This window comes from Prionailurus bengalensis, unplaced genomic scaffold (genome assembly GCF_016509475.1).
Source record: "Prionailurus bengalensis isolate Pbe53 unplaced genomic scaffold, Fcat_Pben_1.1_paternal_pri Un_scaffold_67, whole genome shotgun sequence".
In the NCBI taxonomy this organism is placed as follows: domain Eukaryota; kingdom Metazoa; phylum Chordata; class Mammalia; order Carnivora; family Felidae; genus Prionailurus; species Prionailurus bengalensis.
The window spans coordinates 40,461-54,574 of NW_025091167.1; the positions used below are offsets into that span (position 1 = coordinate 40,461).

Consider the following 14,114-nt stretch of genomic DNA (forward strand, 5'->3'; position numbering starts at 1 on the left):
ATTTAATGTGGACTCCTGGTGACAACTAGTAATGGTAGAAGAGATTCATCAGAGTGGTGTTTTAGTGGTAGCAATTTCAACAAGCATGGATGACTGTCCTTGTTTATTCCTCCCTTGCGCTTTTGGTATATTCCAAGTGTTATCCTTAAACTCCAACCACACTTTTAAAACTCAGGTGTCCATCCTAACCATCAAGGATTGCTACTTTCTCTAATCCATTAGTTGAGTCTCAGGAAATTTGAATCGGGTCTTTCTCTCATGTTGCCCCTCATGATTTTCCACACTTGATCTACAGAGCACACTCACAGGAGAATTCTGCAGATGAACAAGAGGCAGGCTTTATGACAAATATGGAGAAGTTACGAGGGTCCTGGGAAGAACACAGGCAGAGGGCAGGAGTGCAATATAGGCCGCGGGAGAGTTCCAGATCCAGGACTGTGAGAAAAGGGAACCTGGTTCTCTGTCTACTATGCTGAGGGCTCCAACAACAAAAATTGAACAGCAGCCTCAAACCACCCACTTCCAAGCATGCTGTGCTGTGGACCTCTAGTTTGCTCCAGGGCCACAGAGGTCAGTGGTAGAGATGCATTTCAAATGGAAACAAGGCTCACCTGTGGTCCAGCCTGAGAGGAAGGTGGACATTGGAAAATTCTAAGGACAGTGGTTCTCAAGGCCAGCATTCTACTCTTAGACCCAAGGAAGTGGGTGCTTCCCTGGAGAGAAAGGTCATGGTGCATAACTCAGCATTTTGTGTCTAAGCAAGCCCTGGACAGGTAATGATGGGTACTCTTGGTAAGGCGTTCCTCACTGTGGTTACCACTGGGGCAGGGATGCTAAGAGTAGACGCTGGACAAACAGCTCTAAAGAGAGTCTTCCAGACAGTGGTGCTGGGCCCCCAGCTTTATGTCTGGGGACTCTGGTGAACAAGGCACTGGGAATGTGAGCGTCGGGTAATAATGTCTCCAAATTCATGGTATTCCTTAATGTTGGGTCTCGTGGTTGCCACTGGAGTCTCTGGCGAGGGGGTCCTAAGTGTTCAGGTCCCAAATTGCAGTGTGATACTTGGGGCCACGCGTGGTAATGTTCTGGTGATGAGTGCTCCACAGTTAGAGTTCAGATATGAGGCAGCCTCTCCTCCCTAAACCTATTGGTGCTTCCGAAACCCCCAGACTGAAGTGGGCCTGTTTTGTGGTGCTGCTGGCAACGTTCAGCCCAGCACTGGTCACAGTCTTCTGCATGGAGGCAATAGGAGTGATCCAGGGGTTGTGCCACAGGGAAATCTAGCTGGGTGACAGCAAAGCCTGGCTGGGTACTGGTGTCTGTGCCCAAGGGAGAAGTAATAGGTGATGAATCAACAAAAGCTACCTGTGTGGTGCTGCCCAAGACTTGCTGGCTTGGCTTTGTATCTGGAAGTCAGCAGGAGCCATCTGGGTGTAAGGGGCTGAGGACAGTGAGTGTGAAGAGATGTCTGGAAGCAGATATATCAGGGAGGAGAGGGGTCCAGTTGAGTCAGGTGTCCTTTGACACAAAGGATACAGCCAGGTTGCCCCTAAAGCGCATTCCAGGGTGGTCATTGACCATGGCAGACTTGCATTTTCCTGCATCTCTCCTTCTGCACATTCCCGCTGGGGACTGGAGAGACAGCAGGAGCAGGAGCAGCCCTGCAGCAGGCAAGGGGAAACCCTGGAAAGCTGCTCAGCCCCATGCTTCCAGATGGGCACACACTCACCCCACAGGGCACTATTGATGGTCTGGAGTGCTGCTTCCTCCTCATAGTGTCAGTCATCAGCGGTGCCTGGAAAACCAACCAGGGTGTGGTGGCCATCTTGCTGGGTCCCCTTGTCCCCAGGAGTCACAGTCTTCTCTGCTCATTGCAACCCCAAACATCTTCTATTTGTATGGCCCAGAAGATTCAGGTGCAGGAGAGGAGTTCCTCCAGCATTGTTTCTTTTCCAATTTTATTTAGGTATTGTCTTCATCTGGTTCTTCTAGGCCACCTTCAAAGCTGTTGGCTGGGGACCGAGGGCACTCCTGGTTCACTTTTTCTGAAATCTTCTGTGGCATCTGGAGCATCGTGGACATGGTCCAGCTATTTTCTTTTGCAGCTGCAGAAAACATTAGGTGGAGCTCTATGAGCTTGTGTGGCATGCTGTTTCGGGCAGATCTGACAACTGGTCTAGGGTTTATTTTGGAACATGCCTTTTGAGGTCTTGGAGTGGAAGTTTCCCTATAGAATCCATGGCTGGCATGAAGGAAGAGAACCTTCCACGTTTGGGCCCTGGGCTGAATGAAGGCTACATCCCAGGGTCTTCGGGCCCCTTCCCTGATTGCCCTAATTTTTTGACTGCTGAGTCCTTCCACTGCTTGATGTCCTATTCATACTCTATTTGAGGGCTGTCAACATCCCCTGCTCTGTCAAGGACCCTGGCACATGTGAGTGTTGTGGGACACGTGGTGGTGATATTTGCTCCTATCTCACGTGGATATGACTTTACACACTGATGTGACTGTGTGGGGAACAGACACTGTGGACTTCCCTGATCGACTTGACTACAGATGAGGCAGCATCTACAGATCCTGAAACTCATACTTGGAAGTGGTACTCTGAGGTGACCCCGTATCTCCCACAGCATTACTGGAGGTTTAGGGGACCCGAGGACATTGCAGTCTCCCAATCAGGTAGGGATCCTACAAACCCCCTCCCCATTGAGACTGCATCTACTCAGTGCTCCCAGTGATGCACAGCTAGGCGAGTTGAGGGGTCCTCCTCACATGAGCTTCAGGGACTCTGTCATGTTCCCTCAACTCCTGGATGTTTGAAGGGGATGATCAAAAAATGCCCAATGTCTCATCCCCACTAGTGATGTCCAGGGGAAGCTCTTGGATCACTTGAGCAGGATGGCAGGACAGGGCTGGGTCCTGCAGAGTGAGATGATGAACAACTCCTGGGGCTCTCTTCTCCTAGAATACAGTGCGTATGTCTCCTGGATTCCTGCCCCCCCCCCCCAGGTCCCTTACTGGCAACCACAGCACTCCTTCGAAGTTCAGCAGCTGCTGGTGGAATGATAGCCCAGGATTTCATGGCCTTGTATAGATTAGATTGAGGTTCCTTGGGGAATGTGCTCAGGATATCCTTCAGGGTCTACAGGGATTATGGCATTAATCTTGTCTCCTCTTTGTGGTCACAAGCCCTGGCAGCATCCCAGGTTTTGGCTGGGTTTCCTGAATTGCCATGTAAACTATGCAGAGATGGAGAATGTGTGCCCAGGTTTCCTTACCCTTTTCATGACAAACTCACCACATTTGCATTTGCTCCTCTGGTGACAGCAAACCTGCTTACTCTGCTTTTAATCGTAAGTTGAGCGAAGGGGTGCTTCTTGAGAGATGGAGGGAAGAACTGAAGCTAGCATGAAAAGATCCATTCAGGCAGGAAACACACAGTGACAGAACCCAGGTAGATCCCCACTTCCTGAGACAGGTCCAACAAGTTGGGCTCAGCCCTGCTGACTCCTTCACCCCCTCCCTTTTGGGCCATTTGGGACATTTTCTCCAGACTTCGTGCTGCAGTAACATGCTGACACTAAGTGTCCAGAGGGACACTAAGAAAGGGACTGAGGGGTTCTGCAGAGAGGTTGCATACAAGCTACATATGCAAGTCATCACTGCCTGCATGAAGCCAGGTATATCAGCATGGGGATTATAAAAGGATTGAATGGGGAGGGCTCCAAAGCGTTGCTTATGGATGGCAGAAGAGAGTTTGTGCAAGACACGGAGGAGGAGATGAATTACAGGCAGCACATTGCTCCTTTTGTCTGAATCCTTGCCATCCTTGGAGTTGCCTTCCTTTGGACAGGGCATCAACCATGTTTGGGTGGCTGTTGAAAAGGGCAGGGAAGAGTTAGTGGAGGTGAGAACCTGTGGCCCTCTGCTCTTGGAATGATGGATCCTGGCTAAAGGGTGATGGGTCTTCAGTTCTGAGTCCTCCAGACCTCAAGCCCTTGAAACTTCAGGGGAGGAGTGCGTCTCCTATCTAACACTCATTTGTACCATCTCAGGTTATCTCCATGATGAGGAATGAAGCCTGTGTCATCCTGCCCATCCTCCAGGCGCTCACTGTCCCCATGACTGTGCAGGACTTTGCCTAGGTCCCTCCTTGCAACTCACACTTCGTGTTCCCCTTCCTCCTCCCTTCCCAGATATACTCCATTTCCATTCTTCTGACAACCTCCACAATTATACTGTTCTCAAATATGAGGAAAGATAGGTGATTTCCTGGCACCACTCAAACAATCCCTGATCTCTCCTGTTTGTAGAGTACCTGTCATGCATCTGGGCTGCTGGGTACCTAGAGGGAGAGAGTACTGACAGTATCCACATATCCAGTGTCAATTCTGTCACTGAGATGACTTTCCTAGGGACACACGTTAACCGAAAACAACCTCAACATTTCCCTTAACCTTATGTTAAGTGAACCTTTGTCAATCATGTCTACTATTGTCAAAAAATCTGGAAACACTCTTTCACAGGGAGATCGATATTGAGCTCTGTTCAAAAGGTAGCTAACGCGATACTAGACACTTGTGTACTATTCAACGTGGATCCTGTGTTGATATAGAAATGCTTCTTAATTTCTATAGTTATTGTACTATGATTGACTTAAGGAATTTAAATTTGTAGCCTCAAAATCACTGAAACACCTGCCTCGACATTTTATACTGTTCTGGTAGTACAGGACAATGAATGAAAAAAAATTATTCTTAACTTAGTGAGTAAATTTCCATGGTACCTTCCTCTGGTACAGGAAGAGGCTGCATCCTGATGTGCAACCAGAAGAGGTCTCCTTTCTTTATGGATGTGGTTGTCCTGGGTGGCACATCTTGTGCTTCATTGCTACAGCAATTTTCTGGGAAATGCAGAGAATTAGAGAGTAAGGTTGGCATCTTGCTAGCAGAAGACCATAGAACAATTCATCATACTTTACCCATAGTCAACTTCCCGCTCTCCCTACTCACCAGCTGCCCAACAAATCTCATGCATTCAAAATGGACTTAGGAAGATGTTGAGCTTTGGTTTGCCCTGAAAAAGGCCCACAGCCAGGTTTGGTGGGCCAGTCCTGATATTTAGCAGGGACACTAATATAAATGCCATAAAGCAGAGTCACCACACGTGATGGCCAGGGTTGACATCACAATAAGAATCTACACATACTTGAGAGAGACCGGAGGGGGCTCCATTCCTCAGTTTCCTGTTCTCAGATGTGAATATGTTACTATGCTGTGTTCGTTTGTTTCTGTGATGGGGCTAAAAGTGATGTACTACAAGTGGAACCTTGAGAAAAGTAGCGGTTGGGTACTTCACAATTCACAAGATTTAGCCTCTAAAAGGAACTCAAATCATAATTTGGCACTGTTTATATTTATACTGTCTTAGGATAGCTACCTTAAATTGTTTACTTGCAAAAGCCTTCTTCACACTACATCAAGCCCCTCTTTCCACTGGCAGATGGACACAAATGTAAGTGGGGATTCTCCCATCACACTGGTGAGATTCTCTTTCTCCACCTTAATGTACCCAATGTGACTTGAGTGACTTGGGAGGACTCATTGTGGAGCCTCAGATGAAGGGTGTTTTGTGTGAGGAAAATGGCAAGAGTGACATATTGTGACCAGTCATGCCGTGAGACCTACCAGGAGGTGAGGTCCTATTGTCTCTGACTCTGTGACAGATATCGTGTGATGAGAGATTTGTTTTCCTGGTACATTGACATGTGTTGGGCGTATAATGAACACATTTCAATTGTACTGTTTGATGCACTTTTACCTGCATAAACACTCATGATGTAACGGTGATGGGATTTTTTATTGAGATAGTCAACACCATTAATTGCAAGGTTTAGGGGATTATATATACATCTAGGGAAACTGCATACAAAACTGACACACACGGGCATATGCACACACATGCAAACACACACACACAAGCACTGAGAATTACAGGCACATGGATGCACATGTAGACACAGCTATTTCCCGGCACACAAACTGCCATCACCTGATGGCACTACCGCTGCTTCCAGGGATGCTACAATGTGACTATAGGTCTTTTCCGGGAAAACCTCTATGGACTGCCATGTGTCTTCTTCTTATTCCGGCAGGAGCTGGAATCAGAGTGGCTCTGCACAAGAAACCTGCAAGAAAGCCCCACCTTTTTCATCTTCCAGATTTCTCCTCACCAAGTGAGGGACTCCAGAATACATACCGCTTTCACATTCTAGAAGGGTGCTCTCCAAGATCAGAAAAGAAAACACTATGAGGTTCAGATCATGCTGTGTTTTGTTTGCACAGCTCTTTTGTTACCTTAGTGACAGGAGCAAACAAGATAGGAAAGAGTGAGAGAGGATCCTTATATTGGATCTTTATATCAATGTTATGGCAGCAATGGAATGAAACATAAAGGAAATCAATCAAGGAGAGAGAGGCGGAGCAGATGGGGAGACATAAACAGAAAACAAGAGGAGGAAAAGCTTAAAGAAAAAAAAGTATTAAAAAGGAGAGAAGAAGAAAAGGTGGGGGTATAAAATAATAGAACAAGAGATGAGAGATAGAATATTCATCCCAAAATGAGAAGGGGAACAATGGAAGTGGCCTAGTTGGTTCTGAATTATTAGAGTAATGGATTTTTTTTGTATTTGTTTGTTTGTTTTCCTCCCCTCAATTTCAATCTGGTTATGCCCTTTAGAGTAGTTTAAAATACTACCTCTGTCTTTGGAAAAGTGATTACTGAACCCACTTCCTTCACTGCTCTTCCCGGAGCATGTGTGAGACCTTACTCCAAGTGGAGTCCCTACGGTGGCCATCAGAAATGGCAGAGTTCTCGGATCTGTATGTCTGGTGCTGGGGCAATTTCACAACAGGGTTTGGCTGACTTCCAAACAAAGTTTGCAACACGGGTCTCACTCTGCAGTAAATAAATGTGTGGCATTTGGAGTCTCCGCATTTATGGCCAGGTGGCTCCTCGAGTACAAGGTGGAGTCAATGGCTGGGCTTTACCTCAGGGGCAACCCTTTTGCTATGAACCTTGAAACCAGCACATATAGAAAGACACGGCCATCAGTTCAATTTCCAGTCTAAGCTTGATGTTCCCGTATCATGCCTTGTCTTCCTTCTCTTAGTGTTTTGAGTCTGCTTGTTGATTAGTGTTCTGGGGAAAAAAAAAAAAAAAGACTCAGAATTGGAATGAAATGGCAAGGGCGTAAGTGTTTTCAAGTCCCCAAGAAGATGGTGGAAAATTGCCTTCCCCGCCATTGGGAGATGTTTCTGTTTTGATTTGTTTTGGTATGATTTAGTCGTAGAATTAGTGGGACAGCTAGGTTCTTTTTATTTTTCTTATTTCAGCAACTGAATTCTGTAACAAACTCCTATGTATTTTGAATTATGTATGAATTCTTATGTTTTAACTTTTAAACTGTCAGGAAAATCCATTTTTATGAATGTGAAGAAGTGATAACTACATAAAAGAGGGAAGTTTGAACACTCATAACTCAGCAACACGTACACTGCTCTGACTTGCTCTTTTTAAGCACTTCACATTTGTGTTTTATTTTTCCCTCCTTCTATCAGCTCTGACATTGATGTCATTCAAACATGAAGGTGAGAAGAGTACCAAGTGTAAATTGATACCTAAATATAAATGTGCCATGGTGCAGGTCCTCTGAGAGGAGAAGCAATATCAATGAGGGAAACAAACAAACAAACAGAAATAAAAGGGCTTACAATAAATAGACACAAAGCAGACAAACTAATGCATGTATATTAATTTCTTAAAAAATAGGGGCGCCTGGGTGGCGCAGTCGGTTAAGCATCCGACTTCAGCCAGGTCACGATCTCACGGTCCCTGAGTTCGAGCCCCGCGTCAGGCTCTGGGCTGATGGCTCAGAGCCTGGAGCCTGTTTCCGATTCTGTGTCTCCCTCTCTCTCTGCCCCTCACCCGTTCATGCTCTGTCTCTCTCTGTCCCAAAAATAAATTAAAAAAAAAAAACGTTGAAAAAAAAAAAACTTAAAAAAAAAAAATAAAGCTGGAGGAATTGCCCAGAAAATTGAAAAAAAGACATGAAAAGAATAGAATATATGAGAAAAGAAAAAGGATGATCCCAGGAGTTTCACCATTAGTGCTTAGAGAAAGGCCAACAAAATATATAAAAGGGAAAACAATTCCAAATAAATTCGACAAGAAAATCTCCAGAACTGAAAGGCACACATCATCAGATTAGAAAAGCTCACGGGTATCAAGCAAATGAATAAAATAAAACGAAAAACTACTTAAACCTATCAGAAAATCTAAAAACGGTAAAGAAGAGGAGGAAGTCCTAGAAGCTTTTGGCGTGAGGAAAACATTATCAAACATAACAAAATAGAATTCACCTGCCATCAGATTTCTTAATAAAAATGCGGGATGTTATAAAATAGGGAAGTAATGCCTTTAACCTCTGAAGGAAAGTATTTTCAATCCAGAATTCTATACTCAGGAAAATTATCAATAGAATGGGAAGTGAAAATAAATTAATTTTCAGGTGTACAAGTTCTTTAAATTTATCTCTTTAGATCCTCCTCTTAGGAAGCTACTGTGGGATGTGTATCAGAAAAACAAGAGAGAAAATGAAAAATGAGAAGGACATGAAATCTAAGGAAGAATCTGAACAGCACAGGAGACCTAGGAAAACCAGAGCAGGGGACAGACACCTGCAGAGTGAAGGTGTTCCAGAAAACAGTCAAGGCCAAATAAAAAAAGGAATTCTGCTCAGTCAACTGAAACATTTACCAATAGGCATTTGAAAGATCTGTTGGAATATTTGGGAAATGTAGTAATGATTCCAAATGAAACTGGGAAAATAGGGGGAGGAAAGGCAATGATTAATTAATTCCACAGGAAAAATGTAAGAGAAAAAAATGTTATCATATATATATATATACACACACACACACACACACACACACACACACACACACTAAGTAATGTAATCCCTGACTTTCTGTTAAAAAAGTAATGTTTAATTTTTTTTTTGAGAGAGACAGAGAGAGTAAGTGGGGAGGGGCAGAAAGAGAGGGAGAGAGAGAATCCCAAGCAGGCTTCCCACTATCAGCATGAAGCCTAATCCAGGGCTTGAACTCATGAACCATTAGATCATGACCTGAGCCGAAGTCGGATGCTTAACCAACTGAGCCACCCAGGCGCCCCTAAAAACATAATGTTAAACTATATTGGGAGAATGAGGGAAAGGGAAGGTTGTGTGTGTGTGTGTGCGTGAGTGTGTGTGTGTGTGTGTGTGTGTGTCTACATGCTTATTTATGTGTGTGACTGAGGCAGGGTGGACTTAATTGCCATAACAAAAATAAAGTGATAATATCTGAAATTGAAGATTGAAGAAATAGTAATGCAAGTCAATTATTTTAGAATATTGAGATAAGTAGAAGGAACAGCCAGAAGAATTAAAATATTTTAGGGACAAGGTTGGGACATAGAAAAAGTGGAGGGGACTGCAATTTATATTAAAAAAACTTTTAGAAAATATGTGACGTGAGGGGTGCCTGGATGCCTCCAGTTAAGCATTTGACTTCAGCTCACGATCTTGTTGTTCATGGGTTCGAGCCCTACATCAGGCTCTTTGCTGGCAGCTCAGAGCCTGGAGCCTACTTCAGATTCAGTGTCTCCCTCTCCCCCTTTGCCACTGTGCTATGTCTCTCTCTCAAAAATAAATAAAAGTATTTTTAAAAATTTTTAAAAAGGAAATATATGACTTGAAAGCATTTAATTCATTACTTTAAAATAAAAATAATTTTTAAAAGAAATAAACATAAACTACTACCAGTTGTAATGTTTTAATCTACTAATATGAATGTAGGGTTTTTTTTATGCTATCAATACCACTCAAGATTGTGAGACAAAACATGGTGCATGGGCTTAAGAAAATGATCCTACAGGGCACTTGGGTGGCTCAGTTGGTTAAGCATTCATCTTCAGCTCAGGTCATGATCTCACTGTTCATGAGTTTGAGCCCCGAATTGGGCTTTCTGCTGTCAGCGCAGAGCCCGCTTTGGATCCTCTGTCCCTCTCTCTCTCTGCCCCTCCCCAACTTGCCTTCTCTCTCTCTCTCAAAAATAAACAAAAATAACATTTAAAAAAAGAAAAAAAAAAAGAAAATGATCCTGATTTACACCTTGATTTCCTGTAAATGAATTAAAAAAAAAAAAAAAAACAAGGTAGAAGTTTGTTCTATCACAAGGAATTGGGTAAAGGATTTACAGGATTTGCATGTATGACATCTGCCCAGAGGTTGCGTATTATTCAGATTTTGATGAATTTTTGAGAGATATTAATTAAATTGGTGAATAATCCTAACTAAGGTGATTAAAATCCAAACATTCATTAATGTAATTCATAATATCAAACCAGCCCTGAGATAAACTCTGTGTGTGTGCGTGTGTGTGTCTGTGTGTGTGTGCGTGGTGGAGGGGCAGACACGATGACAAGAATCACATAACTTTCCTGTACCCCAAGGATTACTATCGATGCTTCTGATCCCGAGGGCTTACGGATGAACTGTGTTCCACTCCAAGGCATTCTTTACTTTTGGGTAATGCGTTATCAGAGGAAACTCTCTCTTTGTGCCATTAAATCGGTCCAGTGGCTCTGTCTTTTGAGGTTTTACCAGTTACACTGACAGCATTTCTGCATTGTTTCTAGTTTCTTTCCCTTTGTTCTCAGCCTTAGTGGTATATGGTTTGTTCAGTTCCCCTCCAGCCTATTTCTCTGCTTATTGCTCAGAGCAGCAGCCACAGGGGTGAGGCCCCCCCACATCAGTAGACAAAGAGCCTAATTTAAATCCTCTCTAATGATTCAGAGTTCAGCTTTGAACCCACTTCTTCATCACAACATGGACCACTTCATCTGTCTCGCAAGATTTCTTCTTAATTCTTTTGTTAAGTGCCTTTATTTAGTTATTTTGATTGTTAGCATTCCCGTTTGTTTGATTATGCTGTAACCTTGCAATTATGATTTTTTTTTTCTTTTAGTGCACCACATGCTATGGCACGAAGAAAATGGTTGCTGAGTGTCAAGTGTTCTGGAACTATTTAGAGGTCAATGGCCCTCTAAAATACAGCACCTGTAATCCTGGTTTGCAAGACAGATGTGTTTAAAACAAAGTACACTCATAAATCGTCTCTGTAGGGATAGCTTATTTTATGCTATGGAAAAGGGAAGGCACTAGAATGTTGAAGATTGCATAACAGGTACCCAGTTTCCTTTGGGATCGAGGGGAAATGCAGTAATGAGTTAACTACTCATTACTATGCTTAGAAAAAAGCAGTATTAGCTTTAATCAAAATCATATAACCAACCTTCTTTTTACAGAATACCTAGTCCCAGGGCCAGCCAGTGTTTTGTTTCCCTAGTACAAGCCTCCGGTGCTTGCTGACTGATGGGATAGTGACAATTACCAGTAATAAGTTAATTCAATTCCATCCAATTCAATCAGTAATCGTGTACCAATTACATTGTGCAAGTACACTACTTGTAATACAGTTTTCCTACGACTCAGTTCCTGTCCTGGGAGAGTCACAGTCTAGTAGGAGAAATAGACATATGATTAATTAAGCATACCAGTAGGAAAGAAAACACCACGACGACCATAGCAGCAACTTTCTATATCTGGAGTTAATGCGCTCACAAATGTATACGCACAAGTTTAAAGCACTTCTTAATTTTTGAAACATTTTTAAATACCTTTTCTACTCCTGCATCTCTCTTTAACCACTATCTAGTGATTTTGAATTCCTCCAGTGATTTTGAATACTCTTCTGGAAACAGGAGTATTGGTGCATTTGTGTGAATATCTTCTGGAGTTAAACTTGATGGGACAAGGTGCTAGATCTCCACTCAGGAGTTTCCTTTAACTAAAGAGCACTGAGCTTCAAAATCTAATCCGGGATATTCCCCCATTCTTCCAGAGTTGTCCTTGTCCAGAAAAGCATCATCACATTTCTATCTTCTTGAACATCAGCATTGACAAGAGTGGCCTATGATGCAATTATGTTGGTCCCTGAGTGCCACAGGGTAAACCTCTCCAAAGCCAGTTAAATTAATCAAGAAGGCGAAATGTTAATATGTCAATATGGTGACTAAGCAGGGGAAATTCGTACCCTGAGCATCATCCCGTCTGCGAAACTGGGTCTGATACATGGAATAGCGATATGAAACGAGACTTGATTTGAGAGTAATGTTGGATGATGTGTTATAGCCTGATCAAGTCAGCAATTAAATATAATCACAAGAGAGAGTTGTTTAAAAATGTTTCTCTACTTCACTTTGGTGGAATACAATTCTCCAGAACACATTCAGAATTAAGAGGCGTGTATTTAGCTTAATTAAATATTTAATCACATGTCATCTACCTATTATTTCCACTCTCCAATTTTCCATAACACCCAGAAGAGTTGGCTAATTTTTAACATTTCTGTTGACTTTCTCCAAATTGAACACTATTGTTTTATGCTTCTATCCACCTTGTGGTTGTCACAAAATCTCTTCCTCTCATTACCTTCAGCTTTGCTGGGAAAACCAAGTGGAATTAGCAATCAATCACAGCATTTAGCAGCTCAGCTGGCCTGAATGAAAAGCTCAGGACACATCCAGGTGAAAAATGAAATTGCTTTGCCTTGTTGCAATCCTCACATATTTCTACTTCACTCCCTATAACCATTTCTTACTCTTAATCAGAAGGAAAAATGCAAGCCGATACATTATGTAAGACAGTGGACTAAAGACCTGGCCCCGGGTAGAGGCCATTTAATTAAAAGGTGTAAGATGAATAGGCTGTAAAATTCAGCTAGTCCCATATAAAAAGTGTTGGCTTAGCAGAACTGAATGATGATCCAAGTTAACACATGTGAATTTGTAGAAAAGAGAAAAACAGCTTTGAAATCTTATTAGCTTTGCTTTTACTTTTGTTGTGCTTCACATTCAAGATTATAGGCTAAGGAAAAAATTTTTTTAAACTGAAGAAAGGAAGGAAGAATGGAAAGGACAGATGGAAGGAAGAAGGACAGCAGTCATATAAGTATGTAGTTGCAGATTACAATCAAAGAATATTATTATGTTTTGTTTGTTTAGTATTAAGTGCCCATCAGCATATATCTTCATAATTTTCAAACTGTTTCAATAGTGATTAGGAACAACAAATGTCTGGACTGTGGCTTCAAAATAGCTTATCCCAGATTTACGATAACAAAGAGGAATTTTGCGATGTTTGCTAGGGGGCACTGTGAGGCCATCTTCACCTTGTTTGTTCCTTTGAGTTGTTAGTGGTTGGTCCATTTTAATTATCTGTGTTTCTGTGAGACATGAAGTATTACACTGTTAATTATGGAGTTTTCAGCCTCATAATGGTTTTTGTCTACTTTGACTCCAGGTATTTCCTGTGCCCTTCAAAATCTATGTTTTCTGGTGGGATTTGGGTAAATTGAAAACACTAGATTATAGTGGGGGCTTCATCTGGGAAATGTAACCGAATCCCGCCTCCACTATGAAGAGTGACATTCGGGGTGCCTGAGTGTCTCAGTAGGTTAAGCGTCCAACTTCAGCTCAGGTTATGTTCTCACGGTTGGTGTGTTCCAGCCCCATGTTGGGTTCTGTGCTGACAGCTCACAGCCTGGAGCCTGCCTCAGATTCTGTGCCTCCCTCTCTCTCTGGCCCTCCCCTGCTCATGCTCTGTTTCTTTCTCTCTTTCTTGGTCTCAAAAATAAGTAAACAAACAGAAAAAAGAAAAGAAAAAAAAGAAAAGAAAAGAAAAGAAAAGAAAAGAAAAGAAAAGAAAAGAGAAGAGAAAAAAGTGGCATTTGTTTTCCTCTAAAGTCGGCAGGTCTAAGCACATCACAGAGTTTGGTGTTGAACATCTGAATCTTGGGACTTGTTTACTGAAAAGTATTCCTTCTATTCTGACATAAACATAATAGATTTTTGAAAACAAGATGCTATCCTCTCTATCATCAGCAGGGCCTGGGTTCACCGACCACAATGCAGTTAAATAATAAGAATATTCATAAGCACCTGGGGACTCT

The 14,114-nt window shown here is 42.6% G+C and overlaps 2 long non-coding RNA genes across 2 annotated transcripts; one reads left to right on the forward strand and one right to left on the reverse strand.

Annotated features, from left to right (window-relative positions):
- Positions 1-3,316: 3,316 nt before the first annotated feature.
- Positions 3,317-7,790, reverse strand: LOC122478458. The gene is made up of 2 exons (XR_006296009.1): positions 5,013-7,790; positions 3,317-4,903 (listed from the first exon to the last, which is right to left on the reverse strand). It is a non-coding gene; the product is annotated as an uncharacterized LOC122478458 (long non-coding RNA).
- A 2,428-nt stretch (positions 7,791-10,218) lies between these two features.
- Positions 10,219-12,439, forward strand: LOC122478457. The gene is made up of 2 exons (XR_006296008.1): positions 10,219-11,288; positions 12,006-12,439. It is a non-coding gene; the product is annotated as an uncharacterized LOC122478457 (long non-coding RNA).
- Positions 12,440-14,114: the final 1,675 nt, after the last annotated feature.